This window comes from Polypterus senegalus, chromosome 4 (assembly GCF_016835505.1).
Source record: "Polypterus senegalus isolate Bchr_013 chromosome 4, ASM1683550v1, whole genome shotgun sequence".
NCBI classification, from domain to species: Eukaryota; Metazoa; Chordata; class Cladistia; order Polypteriformes; family Polypteridae; genus Polypterus; species Polypterus senegalus.
The window spans coordinates 237,009,221-237,024,006 of NC_053157.1; positions in this window are offsets into that span (position 1 = coordinate 237,009,221).

Below are 14,786 nucleotides of genomic sequence, written 5' to 3' on the forward strand. Positions count from 1 at the left end.
GCCACGAGCGCGGAGAAAAAAAAAAAAAACAGAGAGAGAGCGAGTCACGTGTACGTCATTACGCTAGGACACCATGGAGCGTAATCCCGCCTGTTAACTAGCGCAGGCGCTCTTCTCAATACTCGTCTTCCAAGGAAAGAACTGAAGTTCAGTTTAAGGCAGAGGCATCGAAGCGAATTGCCCTCGGTGTCTGTAAACACTTGGCTATAGCTGGGCTGTTTGTTTTTCTTTCAAAATGGAAAATAAACTTATTATCGGAGACGAGGGAATTCTGATCACATTTTGAATTACAGGGACGATGACGTCTTCGCAATCCATTCGCCCAAAAACAGAAAAGACGAGATTCCACTATAACAGAGGAGCTACCTGCGCATAAATGAACTCCAAGGGAAAGGGCAAGTGGAATATTTCAAAATGAAAAACAGAAAGTTCGAGCAGTCAGCCCCTATTAACTCCCTGAAATGTCACAACACCTTTCACTATAACGGTGAGAGAGGTTGGGAACGTGTACTGTGTGGAATGGAATTTAAAATCTATTGCTAGCTTCTGTATGAAAATCTGCATGTTTTCCGAGTGGCTAGGTATTATTATTAACAGAAGTGTGCTTCCAGCTGTGGAATGCAGCTCTCAGCCACTCCCCGGCTCGTCTCAAGCAGTTTCTGGTTATTGTCCAATTAAGATGCCAAACATATGACAAGTTTTCTGATAAGCGTCTTTCCAAATATAAGACTAGAATTTACGCTTTCCTCTGTAGTCAGCAAATTTTGTAAAGAATGTCCTATGGCCTTGGATGGAACTGCTCTATTTTCTTTTTCTAATCATTCTCTTTGAAGATTTTGTTATAAATGCAGCTGAACCTCCCTTGTCGGGGGCCTTCCTTGCATTTTCTCTCTGTAAGAAAAGCCGCTCTGCTCACCAAGAAGTCAGAAATAAAAAAGATTCTGCTTATTAGAATTGGTGTCTGCCTGCTATTTGTTTGAACCTTCGTCCACAACTGATACAGCGCAATGTCGCACCCGCCACACGATACCAATTTAGAACCAGAGGGCAGTCGTGCAACGGGTGACACCTCAAAACCACACTATTTCGAATGGAATGGGACAGTAAAGAGGTAGTTTTACTGGCTGGAGTGCCAATCCTGCCACCAAGTTGGAGGATCTGCTTGCCCGGTTGGATGCAGATGAACGTCATACCCAGCAAGGAGCAATTGCAGGTTAAGGGCCTTTCTCAACGAATATAAATGAATTCCATTTACAATTGTAACAGCCGGACATAAAACGTGAATCATAAAGTTAAAACCCCTTAAACCACCACATACTTTGGGATTGGTGAAGGGTGGGTACGTGTTAATGCATCCCCGGAGGCCAAATACTTTTTTGCTGCTCTTTTTAAGTAAAGGTCACAATTCACAAAGAAAAAAAAATGTAAAGAGCGTCACAATTACTGCAACACTGATCATTTTACACACTACCAATGAACTGTAAAAACTATAAAAAAAAAAATGTACAAGGTTCGACTGACGCCATTGCTGAAATTCAATAAATCAATTTCGCTTGAACTGGCTGATGCTGTCAGGCTCGTCTAGTGAAGGAACTGTGAGGCTGCTTCGCTAGGGGGCGCCAGCGGTCACGAGCTGGCTGCTCAACAAATGGACGTCACGGACTGATTTGCTCCAACTTGCTGCTGGTTCCGGCGGTGTAAGGGTTAAATTCAAGTAAGCGTTTGCTAGGGTCGAATAGAATGCAAGTTTTACACAGCTAGATATAACGGAGGGTTTAGATTCATCCTCTAAATGCTAGCTCTGCTGTGCTGTTTGTCAAGGTTTGACTTTAAAACTTTAACAAAGAACGATTTTCTATGACTAATAAAACATTATCCATTAAATTTCAACTTAATATTTTAATACAGCGGGATATATCTGTGCGTCTCGCCTCTCCCCGGGTGCAGCCAGTGCCGATGGAAGCCCATTGCGGAGCTCTAGGTATTGTTCACTGCTAGGGAATCAACTCCCCACATGGACAATGCAAGAGTTTAGCACACAAGGTTTACACGGATCTCACTGATTAACTCTTTTTAATGTATTCACTCTATTAGTGATAATTGTAACAATTTAGAATGTTCCCCGGGTTTAATAAAGTGTCACCCCTTAAAAACATCATTTCTTGGTCTATTTTTTGTTCCTCATATAAATGTATCTATTATACATAAAAATTGTAAAATTTTGAATTTACTTTTATTTAATACTTTACCCAACAAAACAGAAGGACTTTCATCTTTACATCATTTATTACATTTCCTCTACTAAGTTTTTTGTTTAAATCCAATTATGCATGGTTGGGCAGGCTTTTACTTTTGCGCATGCACACGGAGCAGTTTCTCATTCATTCACAGTGACCATCATACGTGTATGCTCACTAAAGATGATTTAACATCTATCTATCTATCTAATAATGCCTTTCGCATCTATCTATTATATACAGCCTTTTAAAATGATCTATCTCCTCTATCTATGATATAGTGCCTTTCACTTAGTATATAGTGCCTTTTAAAATTATCTATCTCTATACAGTGCCTTTCACATCTCTATTATATAGTGCCTTTTCATTTATCTATTATATAGTGCCTTTTCACTTATCTATCTCATCAATCTATTATATAGTGCCTTTCACTTACTGTATCTATTATATAGTGCATTTCACATCTATGTCTATCATATAGTGCCTTTTCACTTATCTATGATATAGTGCCTTTCACATCTGTCTATTATGTAGTGCCTTTTCCACTTATCTCATCTATCATATAGTGCCTTTTACATCTATCTATTATATAGTGCCTTTTCACTTATCTATCTCATCAATCTATTATATAGTGCTTTTCACTTATCTATTATATACAGTAATCCCTCCTCGATCGCGGGGGTTGCGTTCCAGACCCCCCCGCGATAGGTGAAAATCCGAAGTAGAAACCATATGTTTGTATGATTATTTTTATATATTTTAAGCCCTTAGAAACTCTCCCACGCTGTTTATAAATATTCTCCGCACAGTTATACAGTAAACCCTTGTTTATCGCGGTTAATCCGCTCCAGACAGATAAATGAATTTCCACGAAGTAGGATTCTTTATTTATAAATCTAATATTTTCGCAGTTAGAGCATAGAAAACCTGTTTACGACCTTCTAAATACGTTTTTTTAACATTATTAGAGCCCTCTAGACATGAAATAACACCCTTTAGTCAAAAGTTTAAACTGTGCTCCATGACAAGACAGAGATGACAGTTCTTTCTCACAATTAAAAGAATGCAAACATATCTTCCTCTTCAAAGAAGTGCGCGTAAGGAGCGGAGAATGTCAGAGAAGAGAGTAAAGTAAACAATGAAAAATCAATAGGGCTGTTGCGCTTTTAAGTATGCAAGCACCGCGATAAAGCAGCGGCAATGAAGGGATCAATGCGAAGGTAGCCTTTCAGCATTTTTTACAGGAGCGTCCCTATCTTCTAAGCAAACAGCCTCTGTGCAAAAAGCCCCTCTGCTCACATCTCCTCGTCAGGCGCAGAGAACGTCAGAGAGAGAGAGAGAGCGCGAGATTAAAGCAAACAATCAAAAAATCAATAAGTGTGCTTTTGGACGCACATCGATAAAGCGGCATTTCTTAGAGGAGCGTCCGTATCCACTAGGCAAACAGCTCCTGTGCAAGCAACACCTCAGCACACAACCTCTCCGTCAGGCGCTGAGAATGTCAGAGAGGGTGAGAGAGAGGCAGAGACAAGCAAACAATCGAGCACCGCGCTGGAGGCATATCTTATAGCATTGAGGAGTTTTAGTTAATATGTAATACGTGCTCTGAATGGGTAGCTTCTAAGCCATCCGCCAATAGCGTCCCTTGTATGAAATCAACTGTGCAAACAAACTGAGGAAGCAAGTACCATAAATTAAAAGACACAGTGTCCGCAGAAATCCGCGAATCAGCGAAAAATCCGCAATATACATTTACATATGCTTACATATAAAATCCGCGATAGAGCAAAACCGCGAAAGTCAAAGCGCGATACAGCAAGGGATCACTGTAGTGCCTTTCACTTATTATATACTGCCTTTTCACTTATCTTATAGTGCCTTTCACTTATGTATTATATTGTGCCTTTCATATATATGTCTATCATATAGTGCCTTTTCACTTATCTATTATATAGTGCCTTTCACTTATTATATACTGCCTTTTCACTTATCTTATAGTGCCTTTCACTTATGTATTATATTGTGCCTTTCATATATATGTCTATCATATAGTGCCTTTTCACTTATCTATTATATAGTGCCTTTCTGGTGTAGTAGGCAGATTATCTAAAATGATTCTAACATTTGGTGCAGATTTCAAAATGCCATGGTGGGATTTTGCAGGGTCTCTCAGACAGGATCTGCTCGAATTTGCGCTTCATGCCTCGACTGTACCCGCCTACAGTTGGAACCTCCGTGCCCAGACTTGGCCTCCCAGCACAAAGTGCTCCGTCCAGATGATTTACAGACAGAGTTGTCCGGCCACAGTAACAGTAGACGTGTCTGACCGCATTTCAAGAGTAGAAGCTCATAGCAGCGGTGCGGTGAGGCCGGCTGGTGGAGACGTTCTGATTTGGGGTTGTTTTGCTGCCTCAGGGTCTGCGCAGGTTGCAGCCATCGAGCAGACTCTGGATTCTGCATCAGGTCAGAGTGTGTGATTGAGGAGACCATGAGGCCATCTGTCTGAAGGGTGAAGTGGACCTTTCATCACGAGAATGATCTAAATGACAGGGGACAGCTCAAGACGACAAAATAGAGGGCTATGGACTGGCCTATTTAAAGCCCCGATTTAAACCCCACTGAAATGTTGAATGGGCATGGAGGTGTGGGCAAAAATTTGACACCAGGAAGTGGTGGGCCATTATGCAAAACGCCTACACAAATTTATTTCGGCTAAGGGGAGCAATGCCAGCTTCTGAGGCTAAGGGTGGACTTCATTTCTTCCTATTCCACTGATTGATTATTTATCCAACTAAAATATTGAAAAAGGTTATCGTTGTGTTTTAATTCAAACAAACCCCCCTTTATCTGTTGGCCTGTTTGCATGAAGATCTACTCAAACGTTGAGTGAGACCACAGGGTGAACTTACTTTGTCACTCATGCATCTGCAGAAGTAGAAGAAGAAGAAACAAATGGAGGGTCCGACACAGAAGTGAAAACAAATGCCAAATACAGAAGAGTGGGATGTGCTACAAGCCCTCCATACAATGAACGTGGGCAACCCCCAGAGCCGATGGGATTTTACTGATGGAAGTCAAAGCCGCCATCTCTAAACCTTTGTTAAGCACATCTGAGCAGTCCTTTTAGAACAGAGAGGTGCCCAACGACTGGAAAAAAAATCGCAAATGTGCCTTTGAGAAGAGGAGACGGAAAGGAACCAGGCAATGGAAGACCAATACGTCTTAACCCCTATAACATGCAAAATTACAGAAAACCATAACAAGAATTAAACTGGCAAAGAACCTGGATGGAAAGCAGCATACGGTCACGAAAATAGAGTTTCCTCCCAGATAAGATGGTGGTGAGGCCTCCTTCAACAAACCTCAAAACCGAGAGCTGGCCAATCAACTCCAAACATCACCGGAAATGTCACAAAAGCCCCATAGGAGGAGGGATGACCGTAAACCTTTGGCATGTTTTAAAAAGGGCAATTGAAGAAACTTCATAAATCAATGCTGCTTTGTAATTTTTGGTAGGGCAGACAGAAGTGCTAAGGCATTGCCTTTTCAAATCTGTAGTCCAAAATAAGCAAAGGATCACCAAAAAAAAAAAAAAAAAAGAATGATTCACAGAACCTGGGCCTTCTCAGCTTATTTAACCAGAGGGAGGAGTCGGGTGTGATGACATCAGGGTGGCCACGCCTCCTGGGGCTCCACTCACAAGAAACCCAGGATGTAAGTGCGTTGGAAAGGACAGAATACAATTACACAAGCAATATAGGAAATCAAAGGAAATAACAAAGACGTTGGGATATAAGAATTCAAAACTGGACAAAAACTATAAAATACACATAGATGCCTTTGAATAGCTAAATAACACCAATAACTTTCATATAAACTATAAGACATAAAATAACAAATTACCTTCATGAAAGGCAGCAAACGGTCATGAAATGGAGGCAAGATGGTGGTGAGGCCTCCTTCAACATTCCCCAAAATGGAGAGCTGGCCGATCAACTCCAAATATCAACGGAAATGTCACCAAAACCCCACATGAGGAGGGATGACCGTAAACCCCTGGCGTGTGTTAAAAAGGGCAAAATGAAGAATCTTTATGGGTAAATGATTTATTAAACTCAATAAAGTCAAACAAAAACCCAGAAGGAAGCACAAAGGAGTTGCTTAAAAGGAAAGAAGTCCATAAATAATAATCCTTAAAAAAAAACAAAAAAAAAAAACAAGAAGTCATTTAAAAAAAAAAAAAAATGCAACAAGAAAATCACGATACGCACAGGAAACCTCCAATGAATGATTCCCAACTCCTGAGCCTTCTCAGTTTACATATTTAGCTAAACGGGGGGCTCAGGAGTGGTGATGTCAGGGTGACCCCGTCTCCTGGGGGGCTCCACTTACAAGAATTATGGAACACAACTACATGTAATGAGACCGTACACAATTGAAACAATGACAAATGGAATCAAACGAAATAACAAAGATATGGGAAATCATAACTCGACATTTTAACATAAATAACAATAAAACATAAAATAACAGAAATGACTCTCACTTCAGTAACACGCAAAATTATGGAAAACTATAAGAAGAAATCAACTGCCAATGTACCTGGATAAAAAGCAGCATATGGAGGCAAAATGGTGGTGAGGCCTCCTACAAAATGTCCCAAATTGGAAAGCTGGCAAATCAGCTCTAAATATCATCAAAAATATCAACAAAGCTCCACATGAGGAGGGATGACCATAAACCCTTGGCGTGTGTTAAAAAGGGCAAATGAAGAATCTTTATGAATAAATGATTTATTAAACTATAAAAATACAAAGAAAACCAAGAACGAAGCACAAAGGAGTCGACTAAAAGTTCAAATCTGTAGTCCATAAATAATAATCTTGAAAAAAAAATGAAATCATTTAAAAAAAAATGCAACAAGAAGTCATAACACACACAGGAAAACTCCAATGAATGAATGATTCCCAACTCCAGAGCCTTCTCAGATTACATATTTAGCTAAACGGGGGGCTCAGGAGTGGTGATGTCAGGGTGGACACATTTCCCATGGAATTCCACAAAGGGAATCCTTAAAATCCAAAGTCGAGAAATACGAATCCTTAAAAAAAAACAAAATGCAACAGCAACATAGCCAGAAAACTCCAACAAATGAATGATTCCCAACTCCTGGGCCTTCTCAGCTCACTTGTTAAGCGAAGAGGGAGGCCTCTCAGGAGTGGTGACGTCAGGGTAGCCCCGCCTCCTGGGGGGTGGTGGGGGGGGGCTTTACCCACTAGAAACACGGAGTACATCTACATTAAGGTGAAAGTACACAATTGTAATCATGGCACATGAAGTTTATAAAATGTAACATACAGAGATGGAAAAATTCTACTTCACAAATTTAACAAAAACACCAGTACACGATACGTCTGTAGCATGCAAAATGATGGGGAACACAATAAGAAATGGACTAGAAAAGGAGCCCACTAAATAAAAGGCTTTATCTGAGGTAGATCCTGCCAAACCCATCTTGCAGATTTTATGGCGCCACCTACTGGACTAGTTGGCAAAAGCAAAGCACACGAGAACAGGAGAAGTCTGACAAAGGAGAGGAGATCACGCTATGCCACGCCGTCCATCCAGCTTAGCTAGGAGCTGAACAGACATCTCCTCCAGAAATGTCTTGAGAGGTTCTCCAGGCAGAATTGGGTTTGACATTACAAGCAGCCAGAGTTTAAATTTTGAAACAAGAACCTGATGGTATCAGAGGTAACCTAAAAAACTGGAGCTCAAGCTGGATAACCGACAGGAAACGGAGAGTACAGACAAGTGGAGAAGAAGGAGTGGTCTGCCCTGGGACCTTCCTTACTTTATTATTAATTATATCAGTGACAGATTTTGGTGTAGCTAATAAATTTGTGAATTTCGCAGGTGATAGTAAAACTGGAGGGATAGCTGACACATGGGGTGGGGCAGGAAAAAACAAGACTTGGAAAATAGTTTAACATAGAAAAGTGCAAAGTGTTCCACAGAGCCAAAAGGAACATGAATTTTAAATACAAGATTCTGTGGCCATCTTAATGTCACGTATAAAACAAGTTGATTAACTGGAAGGAGACAAAAACTACAGATAAGAGAAGAACGGGGCCATCAGTGGAGCTCATCAGGGGTCTGTTCTGGGACCCTCTGTACTTTTTAAATTAGTGCCACTAGAGTCTGGTTTAGTTAGTAAACATGTGACACTTGCAAATGACACTAAAACTGGAGGCACAGATGACACCGAGGGGGCAGGAAAAACAAAACTTGGGTAGAAGTGGGCAAACACTTGGAACACAGTTTAACACGGAAAGGTGCAAAGTGCCCCACGCGGGCGAAAGGACCATCCATTTTAAATACAAGATGCCGTGGCCATCTTAATGTCATGTACAGAGACGCTGAACAAGTTGATTAACTGGGTTGGGGACAAAAACTACACATAAGGACCATCGGTGGAGTTCATCAGGGGTCTGTCCTGGGACCCTCAGGACTTTCAAAGTTATTATTAGTGATAAATTCCAGTGTAGTTAGTAAACTTGTGAAACGTGCAAATGACACTAAAACTGGTGGGATAGCAGAGACTGGGTGGGACGGCAAGGGCAGGGAAAACAAGACTTGGGTAGAAATGGGCAAACACTTGGAACACAGTTTAACACGGAAAGGTGCAAAGTGCCCCACGCGGGCGAAAGGACCATCCATTTTAAATACAAGATGCCGTGGCCATCTTAATGTCATGTACAGAGACGATGAACAACTGGACACAAAAACAACACATAAGAGAAGGACCATCGGTGGAGTTCATCAGGGGTCTGTCCTGGGGCCGCACCTTAATGACAATGATGTTGGTGTAGTTCGTAAACTACTAAAAAGGCAGGCAGGGATAGCAGATATAGAGAAGGCACTTGGACAATCTGACCCTCAAACCCTCAGGACTTTCAAAATTATTATATTATTATTAGTGATAAATTCCAGTGTAGTTAGTAAACTTGTGAAACGTGCAAATGACACTAAAACTGGTGGGATAGCAGAGACTGGGTGGGACGGCAAGGGCAGGGAAAACAAGACTTGGGTAGAAGTGGGCAAACACTTGGAAATAGTTTAACACAGAAAAGTGCAGTGTGCCACTTGTGGGCAAAAGGAACAGCAGTCATACGTGCAAGGCAGTGCTGGCATCCAACGTAACATAAAAGCACTGGACTTCAAGTTGATTAACGGGGAGGAGGCAAACAGTACAGATAAGAGGAGAAGGGGGTCATCGGTGGAGTCCCTCAGGGGTCTTTCCTGGGGCTGCACTCTAATGACATTGATGTCGGTGTAGTTTGTAAACGACTAAAAAGGCAGGCAGGGATAGCAGATACGGAGAAGGACCATCCGAGTAAACACTTCAGTTTAACACAGCAAAGTGTAAAAGAAACGTCAGTTAGAAATACAAGACGGGAGACGCTGACCCAGGGGAAGCAACCTCTGAAAAGGGTTTAAGAATTCACTCTGACGAAACATTCCCACGGCCAAAGCAATATGTAGAAGCAATTAAAAAAAAAAAACAATTAAACGTGAGGTCACATCATAAAAACTGTTGGATTTAAGTCAAGGGACGTTATGCTCCGGGCTATGAAGTGCATTAGTGGGACAACAATCTGGATTATCTTGTGCAGTTCAGGTCACCCCACTATGAGAAAGACCGACAGAGCAGCACGTGGAAGGTGGGCAGAGGAGAGGCGGGTGACGGTGCCGCTTGGCTTCACCCTCCCGTCACGTTTGGGGAGCCTCTTGTAAAAAACGAGACAAAAAAAGAATAAGAAATGCAAATCTCTTTGCCAATTAATTTTTTTTTTTTTTCCTTTTCTCCCAGGGCTGAGTATTTTTCAAACAAAACTAATTTTACAAAAAGCTCACAAAGTAACGACCTCAAATATTTATGACAAATGTCACTCAGTTTTATGTTTTCCGTGAGCCTCTACAGTACGCAGATTTAGAGTACAGAGTTATTACGTACTTAATTACATTCCCGTTTGTCTCATCACCCATAAGCTGGAAAGGCACTTTCTGGAAAGAAAAAGAAAATGGCTACCCGTATTTCTTTTTTTGACTTCCAGATCGCTTGCATCCAAATCGGAGTTCAATAAATCAGAATACGATCCAGCATTAATATGCAAAAAATAAAAATAAATTAAATAAATAAAAAACACACACAGAGTGCTTTGTGTAATTCGCTCTTCTCTCTCACTCTAGCTCGCCCGATGCCATTCAAGATGGCGTTCACTCTCCGCCTCTCACGTACACGTGGGGACTCGACATCGAGTTCCACCAGTTCCTCCTTAGCAGAGGGGGTCTACCTAGAGGATACCGGCGAGTTTTATCAACGTTTACAGCGGATTACCGTTCTCTGCCCCCAATGAGTCGATATCAGCCCTCCGCCCCTGCTGTTGACAAAGGTCAACATTCGCCCTAAAAGAGTTTAAAAATAAATACATGAAAAAAAAAAAAGTGTCAAATCCGAATGTGTCCCCCCTTCTGGCTCGAGTCTGTGCGTCCTTTAAAACCCACCTGCTGTTTCCTCTTCTGACCTCACCGCCACAGCTCATCCCACCGCTGCCACCAAATGTGATGCTGCGGGCTGAAGAGGTTCCCACAAGGAGCAAGGAGCCAACCCGCACCATCACAAGGGGAACCAGGCGTACCCCAGGACTTAAAAAAATTATCCTGCTGACACAGCCTTGAGGAGAGGAGGCTGCATGGTGGTCTGGGGTAGGTGGGGCTCATCCCAGTTTTCAAAATCCACAAAGATCTAGCAGGATTCGTTTCCCCACACGCGAGCGCACTGAAGAGCTGTGGGAATCTTCAACAAACTACCGAGTCGTGGAGCTGAAGCAGAAACCCTTAAAGGAGGGTCTGGATGGGATTTTGGGGGCAGCTTTAGCGATTAACTAAACAAACCGGCCTGAAGGGTCATTTGTTACATTCTTTAGGGTCTTTCAGATCCCCTCCAGGAGGTTTGGAACAGCAGGGCCACTTCCATCATTTTGCCTCTTCACCGAAGACGCTTGGGTTTTGAGATCAAAAGACGAGTATGAGATGAAGAGCTCAGAATTTCGGGGGGGCTTCGACATCTTCACGTGTTCAATGACACAGAGTGGGGGGTCCCCTACTCCGCTCCTGAAGCTACAGGTTTTCAATCTATCCAATACCTGATTTTACTCCTTCATGAAGCACTCGTTTATTTAAAAACTAGCCGTGCCCCGCGGCTCTGCCCACGTAGTAGCGAGAAAGAACAGCGAGGAGGGCCCCTGCCCGGCTGCCCACTCCTGACGTCACTAACCCAATCTCGGCCCACAGCCTTTGTCTCGGATTAGCACGTATATAATCGCTCCTGCGAGCAAACTACGATTCTGAGAGAAGTCGCAAAATCAACCAGAATGTTCAAGCAAACTCCAGAAAAGAGCCTGATCGAGATCCGATAAGTGGCTCCCTCATGTGAACTAGGCTGTCATGTGAGAGGGGAGGGCCCCGCCCCCTTCCCCTCGGCCCGCAAGCGAACGATGATACTCAGCGCAACGAAAGAACTCGCAAAATCAACCGGAATGTTCAAGCAAACTATAGAAAAACACCCAATCTAAATCCGTGAAGTAGTTCTCTCGTGAAAAGCGGACAGACATACAGACGTTGGATTTTATACAGAGAGAGAGAGAGAGAGAGAGAGATGATGGAAGGAGACCTGCACTGTACTTTGCTTTGAGCACAATCAAAGCACGTTTGTGCACCATCCTACACTTGTTCGGCTCACCCTGGTCCAAGGGTCAATGTGGCAGCTGCAGCCAACAAGGAGAGTGAAGGAGAACAAGCAACAACTGAAAAAGAGGCTGCAGAATCAGCCTGGAGAAGCATCTGGGGACGTCGAGGAGTCGCAAACTTGAGGCAGTTACTGCAAACGAGGCACAAGCAACCAAATACAGTGGAACCTCGGGTCATGAACGTCTCGGACCACGTACAAATCGGGTTACGACCAAAAAAGTTCGCCAAACTTCTGCATCTGTTCACGACCACACACTCGGGTGACGAGCAAGCCAGTTACCCTTCTGGTTCGTATGCGTCGATTTCCACACGTGTTCAGTCTCTCCCTGCACTGTACATTGTTCTCGGTGCATCACGCAGAGGGACTCTCCCTCAAAACTGTGACCTCCTCTCAACCCAGCTTCCTCCTGTGGTATAGCGGGTCCACAGCTCCCATCATAAAGGCCAGTTTTAATAAATAGTCCCCGCACTCGCGGCTTGGTGGCGTGCGGCCGAAGCGGTTCCTGAGGAGTTCGTGACGTGGGTGTTTCTCAACCAAGTGCACAGATGAGAAGCGGTCCACATCCGTAATTGTTCCCAGGAGCTGCTGAGTGCCACGACTACCACGTCTCTTCATAAATAGAGGCGCAAGTCGGCTAAAGATAAAAAGAAGAGAACAGGAAAGAACGGGAGGTTGCAGGAGAAGGCAGGAAGCAGGAGGAGAAAGCCGGTGCAGGAGAGAGGGAGGGAGAGAAAGAAAGAGAGAAAGGGGGGGAGAGAGAGCGAGCGAGCTGCTGAGCAGGGAGCCTGGGTGTTTGTCTCAGTGTTATTCAATGTGTTTACATTTAGTTTACTATTACGCTGTGCATTCTATGGTATAATTAACTATTTTTGTGCTTAAAAATCTTTAAATATATTTACATACAGTGGTGTGAAAAACTATTTGCCCCCTTCCTTATTTCTTATTCTTTTGCATGTTTGTCACACAAAATGTTTCTGATCATCAAACACATTTAACCATTAGTCAAATATAACAGTAAACACAAAATGCAGTTTTTAAATGATGGTTTTTATTATTTAGGGAGAAAAAATATCCAAACCTACATGGCCCTGTGTGAAAAAGTAATTGCCCCCTTGTTCAAAAATGACCTAACTGTGGTGTATCACACCTGAGTTCAATTTCCGTAGCCACCCCCAAGGCCTGATTAGTGCCACACCTGTTTCAATCAAGAAATCACTTCAATAGGAGCTGCCTGACACAGAGAAGTCGACCAAAAGCACCTCCAAAGCTAGACATCATGCCAAGATCCAAAGAAATTCAGGAACAAATGAGAACAGAAGTCATTGAGATCTATCAGTCTGGTAAAGGTTATAAAGCCATTTGTAAAGCTTTGGGACTCCAGCGAACCACAGTGAGAGCCATTATCCACAAATGGCAAAAACATGGAACAGTGCTGAACCTTCCCAGGAGTGGCCGGCCGACCAAAATTACCCCAAGAGCGCAGAGACGACTCATCCGAGAGGTCACAAAAGACCCCAGGACAACGTCTAAAGAGCTGCAGGCCTCACTTGCCTCAATTAAGGTCAGTGTTCACGACTCCACCATAAGAAAGAGACTGGCCTGCAAAAACGGCCTGCATGGCAGATTTCCAAGACGCAAACCACTGTTAAGCAAAAAGAACATTAGGGCTCGTCTCAATTTTGCTAAGAAACATCTCAATGATTGCCAAGACTTTTGGGAAAATACCTTGTGGACTGATGAGACAAAAGTTGAACTTTTGGAAGGCAAATGTCCCGTTACATCTGGCATAAAAGGAACACAGCATTTCAGAAAAAGAACATCATACCAACAGTAAAATATGGTGGTGGTAGTGTGATGGTCTGGGGTTGTTTTGCTGCTTCAGGACCTGGAAGGCTTGCTGTGATAGATGGAACCATGAATTCTACTGTCTACCAAAAAATCCTGAAGGAGAATGTCCGGCCATCTGTTCGTCAACTCAGGCTGAAGTGATCTTGGGTGCTGCAACAGGACAATGACCCAAAACACACCAGCAAATCCACCTCTGAATGGCTAAAGAAAAACAAAATGAAGACTTTGGAGTGGCCTAATCAAAGTCCTGACCTGAATCCAATTGAGATGCTATTGCATGACTTAAAAAGGCGCTTCATGCTAGAAAACCCTCAAATAAAGCTGAATTACAACAATTCTGCAAAGATGAGTGGGCCAAAATTCCTCCAGAGCGCTGTAAAAGACGCAAACGCTTGATTGCAGTTATTAGGTTCAGGGGGCAATTACTTTTTCACACAGGGCCATGTAGGTTTGGATTTTTTTTCTCCCTAAATAATAAAACCATCATTTAAAAACTGCATTTTGTGTTTACTTGTGTTATATTTGACTAATGGTTAAATGTGTTTGATGATCAGAAACATTTTGTGTGACAAACATGCAAAAGAATAAGGAATCAGGAAGGGGGCAAATAGTTTTTCACACCACTGTACAGTTTGTATGGCCTGGAACGGATTAACTGTATTTACATACAATCCTATGGGGGAACTTACTTCGGGTCACGACCAAAGTTTTGGAATGAATTATGGTCGTGACCCGAGGTTCCACTGTATTGGGTGTCACTCACTTGAAGGCTCTCCATAAACTGCCTAAAACGCTGTGTGGTCTGCTACAAAAGGTGCCATCTTCTGTATTGTTAAACACATCGTAAAGTCAATACAGGGAATTAAAGACTGAATTATGAACTCACA